Below are 8,284 nucleotides of genomic sequence, written 5' to 3' on the forward strand. Positions count from 1 at the left end.
TCTTCCACCTATGGGCTTCTGCTAGTGCTTGACACTCATGCTGTGGTGGCTCCAGGTCAGGATTGGGCAGCAAGGTGACCAGATTGCCCCCAACAAGTGGAGAATCTAGTCCATGTCAGCTGACCAGTGGCAAAACATCAGCCACTCTACCACAGTTTCAAGCCCTGGATTGAGTGATAATTGTTAGTGCCTGGCTGGCAGGAGCAGTGTGCTCCAGGCAGAATGGCACTAAGCCACATATCTTCCAGCATCAGGTACTGGTGCACTGAGACAGGTCTTAAGCTCCACATACACAGTCTGCAGATATGCATACACATGACCTCACCCAGCCATTTCTGCCCACGCAAGCCATTTTGGAGAGCAAATTTCTCATGAGCAAGGGATAGGGGCAGTCAGGGATGACCATGAACTAGTGGGTTACCCGGCCCACACCAAGGTCCACTGTTCTTCAGGCAGTCCATAAGTATTGTTTGTTGCTGGTAGCCCCCTGTACCCAAGGTCTTTTGCTGGACACTAGTTCATTTGGGTGTAGGAGCAGAGTGTTAGCCACCCCCCCCCATATTCACAAAACAACTGGGCAGGCTTCTTTGGGGCCACTGGAGAGGCCCCTCTTGTTCTTCCTGGGGCAGTCCCTGACCCACTGTCCTTTTTCTTTGCATTTGGCACACTTATCTTTAGTCAGGAATTGTCTTCTGTTGCCAGGTACTATCTTCCTAGGTTCCCTAACTACTGTGGCCAGTATATGTTCCTCTCCTATCTTTTATCTCTCTTTAGCTCTCTAGCTTCCTCTTCTTTTTGTCTCTTTTCTTCCCTAGCTTCCTGATCTTTTTACCTTCTTTTCTTTTTCTCGTTCTCAGTCTCTCTGTTATATCTTCTGCATCTTCCTCTACAGCCACTAGATCCTGTCCACTTATGTGCACACTTCAACTTTACTTTCTCTGCAACTTACACTGACTCTCAGCAACTTAGCTTAACCCCTCAAGTTTCTTCATATCTTTTCCTTACTTTAGCTAAATTGGTGGGGTGTTTTCCAGCCCCTCAGAGACCCACCAATGGAGTCTGGTGGTAGACCTGGTGCTCCCTACCTTCAGTGGTATTGAAGCCTACAGGCAGAAGTGAGGGCCTTCCATCCGTGTCTGGAACACTTTTTCTGGCCTCTAGTAGGATTCTGTATTTCCTGTAACAGCTACTAACAAGCATCTCAAGTGGGATGCTGAGAAAACAAGAAGAGAGTCCAGAAGATAGAGGTCTGCCGAAAAAAATAAAAGCATTTAGTCACACAGAAAGACAATCAAAAGATTAACAGACAAAAAAACAGAAGTGCGCACAAAAACAAAAAGCAAATGGCCGCTCTGAGATCACCACAAAACTGAACTGATTTAGAGAAGAGCTTCCCTGAGCTCACCAACAACAGATGAAGGAGAGTGGATTCCACATCACTCTTCCTTCTCAACCACAGACAGATGAAAGGGAGCGGATTCCACTTCACTCCTCCTTCTGTCTACAAAGTACGACAAACACCCAACACAGAAGACTAACAAAATGACAAGAGAGACAAGGATGTCTAAAACTAGTCGACCTCTGTGACTATTCTACAAGAAACCAAAACCAGATCACCCGGCAAGGTCTCTAATCTCCTCACTTCACTGTGAGTAGATAGGAGGCAACCAGTTCCTTCTGAGCCCCCTCCACCCTCAAGGCGTCCCCCAGGGTTGCAGCCTGCAGTGCCAGACATGCCTGTCCTCTGCAGTCTCGGGGTCCTCACGGAACTCTGAGACAGCTGTGCAAGTCGTTCCTACCTGGAGACGACTGGAAACAAGCCAACCCAAGTCGTTCCTACCCACAGTTGACTGGAAACAGATACACAGTGGACAAACAGACAGACTGACAAACTCGGCCCTGCTCACACAGAAACACTCAGACAAACATGCAACTCACCTCTAAGGGGTCTTTGGGGTCTGGGGTGGTCGAGAAGATCCCGGATGAGCCCCAAATGAAAGATCCCCGAAGGGAGACCCTTACTCAAGTCTCGGGAAATCACGGACCCCAGACACAGAGAGACCATTTTGGATGTAATATGCAAAGGTGAGGTTTATTACGGAGACCTATTACGGAGATCTCCGAGTCGACACATATCCCACGCAGGAGACAGAGGTGTCAACCCTGAGAGGCTGGGAGAAAGGGTATTTAAAGGGAGAAACCACAACCCAAGGGGACATGGGTGGTATCATTGGAAAATCACTAGAAGCTTCCTGTCTCTCAAGATAGCTTAATTTTGTGTTCCCTTTAGTTCCTAGGAGAAGCTTTCTGCTTCTCAAGGTTGTTCTCTTAAGAATTTAATCTAACTTTATGGTCAGCTAGTTCCTGGGAGAAGCTTCCTCTTATCCTTACTAGGTCGGGATCACCTATCTAAGGGCCTTATCTTAAACCCTTTTATCTGGGTCCTGGGGGAGCAGACTCAAGAAATGTGACCTTTTACTTACAGGTAGAGGGCAGGGTCTGGAATTTGAGGTATTTGGGGCTTTTTTAAACTTCTGACTTCTTAGCTTGCATTTTTTTATTCTTTCAATATACAGTTAAAAAATAGCCACAAACGAAGAAAATAAAGACTATGAATTTTGCAGTATGGCAAGAGCATCACTATTGTCTTTTGTTTTGATGTTTGTTGTAATTAGATTCTACATCAGGAGTCTTGAATTATATCTTACTGAAAAAAGACATGGTAATCCTGCCACTAGATGTCTAACTTTATCAATATAGAGTTAATCAAAACAAAAAGTCCCAAAAATTTCTCTAATAGAAGCAAACCTAAAATTAGAATTAACTGTTCTGATATTCACAACACTGGATTATGCCACTGGTCCAAATTCTCCAAGCTCTTGGCAGTAGTCAGAGATGATGATAACCTGTAAGTTTAGTAACTGAGGGAAGTCATATGAAATAATTTATTTCCATGATTACTTGCCCTTTCTATTTTTATATTTATACACATTTCTTCACTTAAATCCATTGGACAATCTTTGAATTTTATAAGTAATAAAAGTTGAGCCACAAGAAGTAGGTTGCTTGGGATAGATACTTAATCTACTTAATGCAAGATTTAGTAGAAAATTTTAATACTGCTAGGCCCAATGGTACCTAGTTTTCTGATACTGGGTTTTTTTTTTGTTTTCTTTTGTTTTGTTTTCTTTTGGGGGCGTATTTTTGTGGGTAACATACATTCTCACATACAATTTTAGTGAGGAAAAAATGAAAAATACTTCATTTTTTATCTAAAGGTACTTTAAACCCTCTCTTTCCTTTATCACACAGGCATCATAGTGTGGTGACAACTAAGCTAATTTGTTAATTTTAATTCTCTTTCCTCACCCACCAAATTGACTGAGATTGAGATAGATTCACAAACCTCTTGAAGTCCAGGAATTGTGAGAATGAAAATGCTGGTGTGTAAGATAAAATCAGATCAAGCTTTGTCACATCCTGAGTGCTAAATTGTTTAGGGCTGTTATGTCCTTCCATCTGCCTCCCAGTTTCTTGTCAGAGCCTCCTGGGTCCCCTGCAATGTTTCACCCCCCTTGTCAGACCCTTCTGGGTCTCTTGCAGGGTTTGACCCCTGCTGGGCCTGGCTGATGCTCGTGGAAGCCTTTTGTTCCTAACAAAGGAGCAGTCTGGCCTGGTACCGACACACCTGGGCCACACCTGGGCAGTGGTCAATTCGCTCCTGCCTTTTGTCTTCTTGGCCCTTGTCCTTGAGATTTAGGCTGGTCCTCCTGGATTTCTCCCTAGTTAATTCAGGTCACATAGTTGGTCTTTTGTTACCAAAGCCAGGGTTTCCCACTGTGCTTCCCAGATATTTTCTACCTGGTGAACTTGGGTATATAAGTGGTGAATAAAGCTACAGGAGTCCCTTCCTCTTCTGACTTGACATGAATAACCTGTGTGTGTGTGTTTCTTTAATCCCACAGGCTTTCTACTGATTCTCGGTACCTTGTTGTTGCGGGCATGGCGCATCGACAGTTTCTCAGATTTATTTCCAGCCACAAACACACAGGTAAAGAGACTAAGAGCCAGCTAAGGTGGCATCATATGTAATCAAGAATGTAGAAATCTGGAAAAGACCCTTTCAAGACACCAAATTACAAATTTCTTGAAAATAACCAACCATCAAATATGTATGCTGTATATTTTTCAAAGATTTTTTTTTTTTATGTCAGTGTAATGCGAAGTCACCTTAAATCTTCTTCTTTTTGCCTTGGTAACCTAAGCTTTGCCCACAAATTATGTTTTCTTTAAACTAATTTTGCTTTTTTCTTATTCCATGAATAATGCATCACCTTTGAAACTAAATCATAAAGCCATTTTATTTAGTTTAGGGTTTTCTTGGATGAATATTCATTACCATTATGAGAAGTGTGTCTTTTCCTGGTAAAGAAGGTCAGACAAATCAAAGTAAACATTTAGCATAAATAATCTACAACATCAACATGTTCCTTTAAACATCTGTGTGATCCTTGAATATAAACAATGAACAGAAGAAACAGCCTTTGGATTTCTGGGTTAAATACATACATATTTATTAAATTTTGAAGTTAGAATGCCAGGATTTACTTTAAATTTAGGAATCCGATTACTACATAGATTTGTAGAAAATGTCCAGAAATGATGATACACTTCTTTTGGTAAAATTTCAGCATACTCCTAGAGTGCTAAACTGACACATATGTGTCAGCAAGTGCGGAAAGCTAGGCTCAGCTATAAAAGGCTCTTCTAAGCTAGATCGAACTGCCTCCCCTTCCAGTGGATGTGAAGAGAACAACAGTCCCTCATTCTACAGCAGATGACACATTTAATCCCTAAAATTTTTGCATTAAACACACTCAAGAATGCTGGGAACCAATTTCTTTCTTTCTTTCTTTCTTTTTTTTTTATTAACTTGAGTATTTCTTATTTACATTTCGAGTGTTATTCCCTTTCCCGGTTTCCGGGAAAACATCCTCCTAACCCTTCCCCCTCCCCTTCTTTATGGCTGTTCCCCTCCCCATCCTCCCCCCATTACCACCCTCCCCCCAACAATCTAGTTCACTGGGGGTTCAGTCTTAGCAGGACCCAGGGCTTCCCCTTCCACTGGTGCTCTTACTAGGATATTCATTCCTTCCTATGAGGTCAGAGTCCAGGGTCAGTCCATGTATTGTCTTTAGGTAGTGGCTTAGTCCTTGGAAGCTCTGGTTGCTTGGCATTGTTGTTCATAAGGGGTCTCAAGCCCCTTCGAGCTCTTCCAGGTCTTTCTCTGATTCCTTCAACGGGGGTCCTATTCTCAGTTCAGTGGTTTGCTGCTGGCATTCGCCTCTGTATTTGCTGTATTCTGGCTGTGTCTCTCAGGAGAGATCTACATCCGGCTCCTGTCTGCCTGAACTTCTTTCTTCACCCATCTTGTCTAATTGGGTGACTGTATATGTATGGGCCACATGTGGGGCAGACTCTGAATGGGTGTTCCTTCTGTGTCTGTTTTAATCTTTGCCTCTCTATTCCCTGCCAAGGGTATTCTTGGGGAACCAATTTCTTAAATGACCTGTAATCCAACATAAAAAAAAATTTGTAATGTCTAAGGAAGAGCAATATGTAAGTCATCTGGACAGTCACATAACCTCTAAAGAAATAGCAGCAGTCTTTAAAAGTTTCCCAACTGAAAACATGCTCTGAGCCATACAGTTTTAGCTCTAAGAGTTTAAAAGCAATAGCTCCACGTGGTTCTATCAGACTTATGAAGAAGAGCTAATTCCAAAGCTCCTCAAACTATTCACAAAATAGAAGCAGAAGGAACTTTGCCAAACTCATTCTATGAGGCACAGTCACCATGACACATAAACTACAAAAGGACTCAACAAAGAAAGAGAACTTCAGACCAATTTCCCTTGTTAACATGGATGCAAAATGCTCTATAAAATATTCCCAAACCAAATCAAAATACAGAAAAAGGTCTAGTAGGCTACATCCCAGGGATGCATGCATGGTAAAACATAAAATTCTATCATTGCAGTTCATCAAATAAAAAAACTGAAAAAGAATATAACTGTGGAAAAGGCTTTTGACAAAATCCAACACCCCATTATGACAAAAATATTTGAGAGATCAGAGATATTATCACAAGCTTACTAAAAATAATTCTATGTAAAGAAACATGGCCTCAATACTTACTAGCAATCTTCAAAGCAAATACTATTAATTGGATTGCAATCTTCATTTGAAGCTGGCAAGAACACTCAATTTAAAAATAAATTGGTGGGTGTATAGCATTGTAGCTTGGGTGACAGAGGTCTTCTGAAGGAGATGCAACCTTTCAGTTGGATAAAGGGTTGCTTTTGATACAGTTAGGATTATAAATATGAACCTGAAACCTTTGACTATCACAATGTAGAGTTAAGGCAATAGAGGGCATAGCTCATATACTCTGGGTTTACTTCTGATCTCAAATAAAGTGGTATTACAGGACAAGTAACCAGGGCAGAAGAGATGCAAACAAGAATACCCATATTTGCCTTATGGTTCAGCACTGACCAACTGTTGTTCCAGAGGAGGATCTCTTCTGAGGTCTTTAAGAGCATCATATTAGAAGTCATAATTGTGGGTTGAAAGAGATATGTTATTGGATCAGAAGTTTTAACTAACACCAAGTTCCCTGGCAGAAGAGGGCAGGACCTCTTGTTCTCCAGTAACCTAGCCTGACCGGTCCAGCAGGTCCAGTTATTCAGGGTCCCAAAGAGGAACTACCTGAGGGTCAAGGGGGGGAGAGAAGAAGGAGACCAAGCAAGGTTCTGTTGTCAAGGTCTCGTTTATTGAGAGGAATGTACAGCATTTAAAGCTCTGAAGCAGGAATTGAAGCAGGAACTGAAGCTTAGGGCGGGGGAGTACTGGGAAGTGCTCAAGGACATAAGGTAAATCATTAAACTGCAAGATATTCCCCTTAGACACTGAGGCAACAGTCTTCCAGGGACAAGTTCTTTGAAAAGGTCAAGCCCTTCTCAGGAATATGCTCAGGGCAGGGCTTTAGCTTTGCTTAGTTCGGACGTCTGGTCCCCGACATCTCCACCTTTCCTTAACTATCAGTGGGAGGAAGTTCTGTCTATTTGGTGTGCATCCACAACCAGAACCTGTTCGGTGAAGCCCCATGTCTTAGGCTACACAGGTTGCCCCCACGTCTGGCACTCTCACTTAAGTTCCATTATTTCTGCCAGGGTGGAAGTAGTGGTCTGGGATAGATCAGACATGTCTCACAGAGTGCCCAGCTTGGCTATGGTGAGCCACTCTTGCAGTTAGGACTGTACCCCACTGGCTAGGAATGGTCTTATGCTTTAACACACCATTCTGGGATATACATGTGTGTTTTGTGGGAGTGGGCAACCCAGATCATGGACCCGTGCTAATCCCGTCATAGGGTTACTTCACAGCGGTGAGGTGTGTGCCTGATATGTGGCACCATAATATTCCCGTCATTGAAGCTTCCACCAGTGACTGATTTTCCAGTCTGAGTTACAGGCTGTATTTAGGGTGGAGAAGTCGAGGCCAGCCATGGGTGACCCAAGGGGAGTATCACAGTCCCCAGTTGTCTCAGTCTTCTCACAATGGAAGTGGTGGTAATGGACTGAGACCTGCTTGGTAGCTGAATCCACCTGGGCCTTGATAAAATCAGTTAACTTTCTAAGCAGCCATGGACCAAAGGAGACAAGTAGCAGGAGTCCTATAACGGGACCCAGGATACTGGATAGAAGAATGGTGAGCAGGGGAGAGGCAGAAAACCAATTTGTATACCAGGCTTCACTCTTTTCTCTTTCTCCTTGTCTCTTTTGTCGACTTTCTCTTACTTTTTTAGGCTGTTTTCTACTAATCCTGTCTTATCAGCATAAAAGCAACACTCCTCCTTGAGAGCCGCACAGAGCCCTCCCTGTTGGAGAAAGAGAAGATCTAATCACCTTCTGTTTTGTAGAACAACTTCAGCCAAGGAAGCAACTGAATCTTTCAGATAGGTTATTCCTTGTTGAAGCTCACTGATGTCCCTGTCTATGGCGGCACTGAGCTGATGATAACTCTGTTGGGAGGTGATCAGGGAGGCAACCCCAGTTCCTGTCCCCACAGCTGACAGACCTAGGAGTACTGCAAGAGTCACTGCAGTGATGGGTTCTCTCTTAGTACACGTGGAGGTGCCTCTTTCCCAAAACTGCAGGAACTCAAGATTGGGCCAGGGAACTCATGGAGCGGTGGTGGAGTTGGCAGACACCACAATTCTGGT

General features: G+C 43.1%; 1 pseudogene; it reads right to left on the minus strand.

The window, feature by feature from the left end:
• Window positions 1-417: 417 nt before the first annotated feature.
• LOC148003929 (uncharacterized) lies at window positions 418-4,011 on the minus strand (annotated as a pseudogene).
• Window positions 4,012-8,284: the final 4,273 nt, after the last annotated feature.

This window comes from Rattus norvegicus, chromosome 8 (assembly GCF_021556685.1).
Source record: "Rattus norvegicus strain SHRSP/BbbUtx chromosome 8, alternate assembly SHRSP_T2T, whole genome shotgun sequence".
Taxonomy (NCBI): domain Eukaryota; kingdom Metazoa; phylum Chordata; class Mammalia; order Rodentia; family Muridae; genus Rattus; species Rattus norvegicus.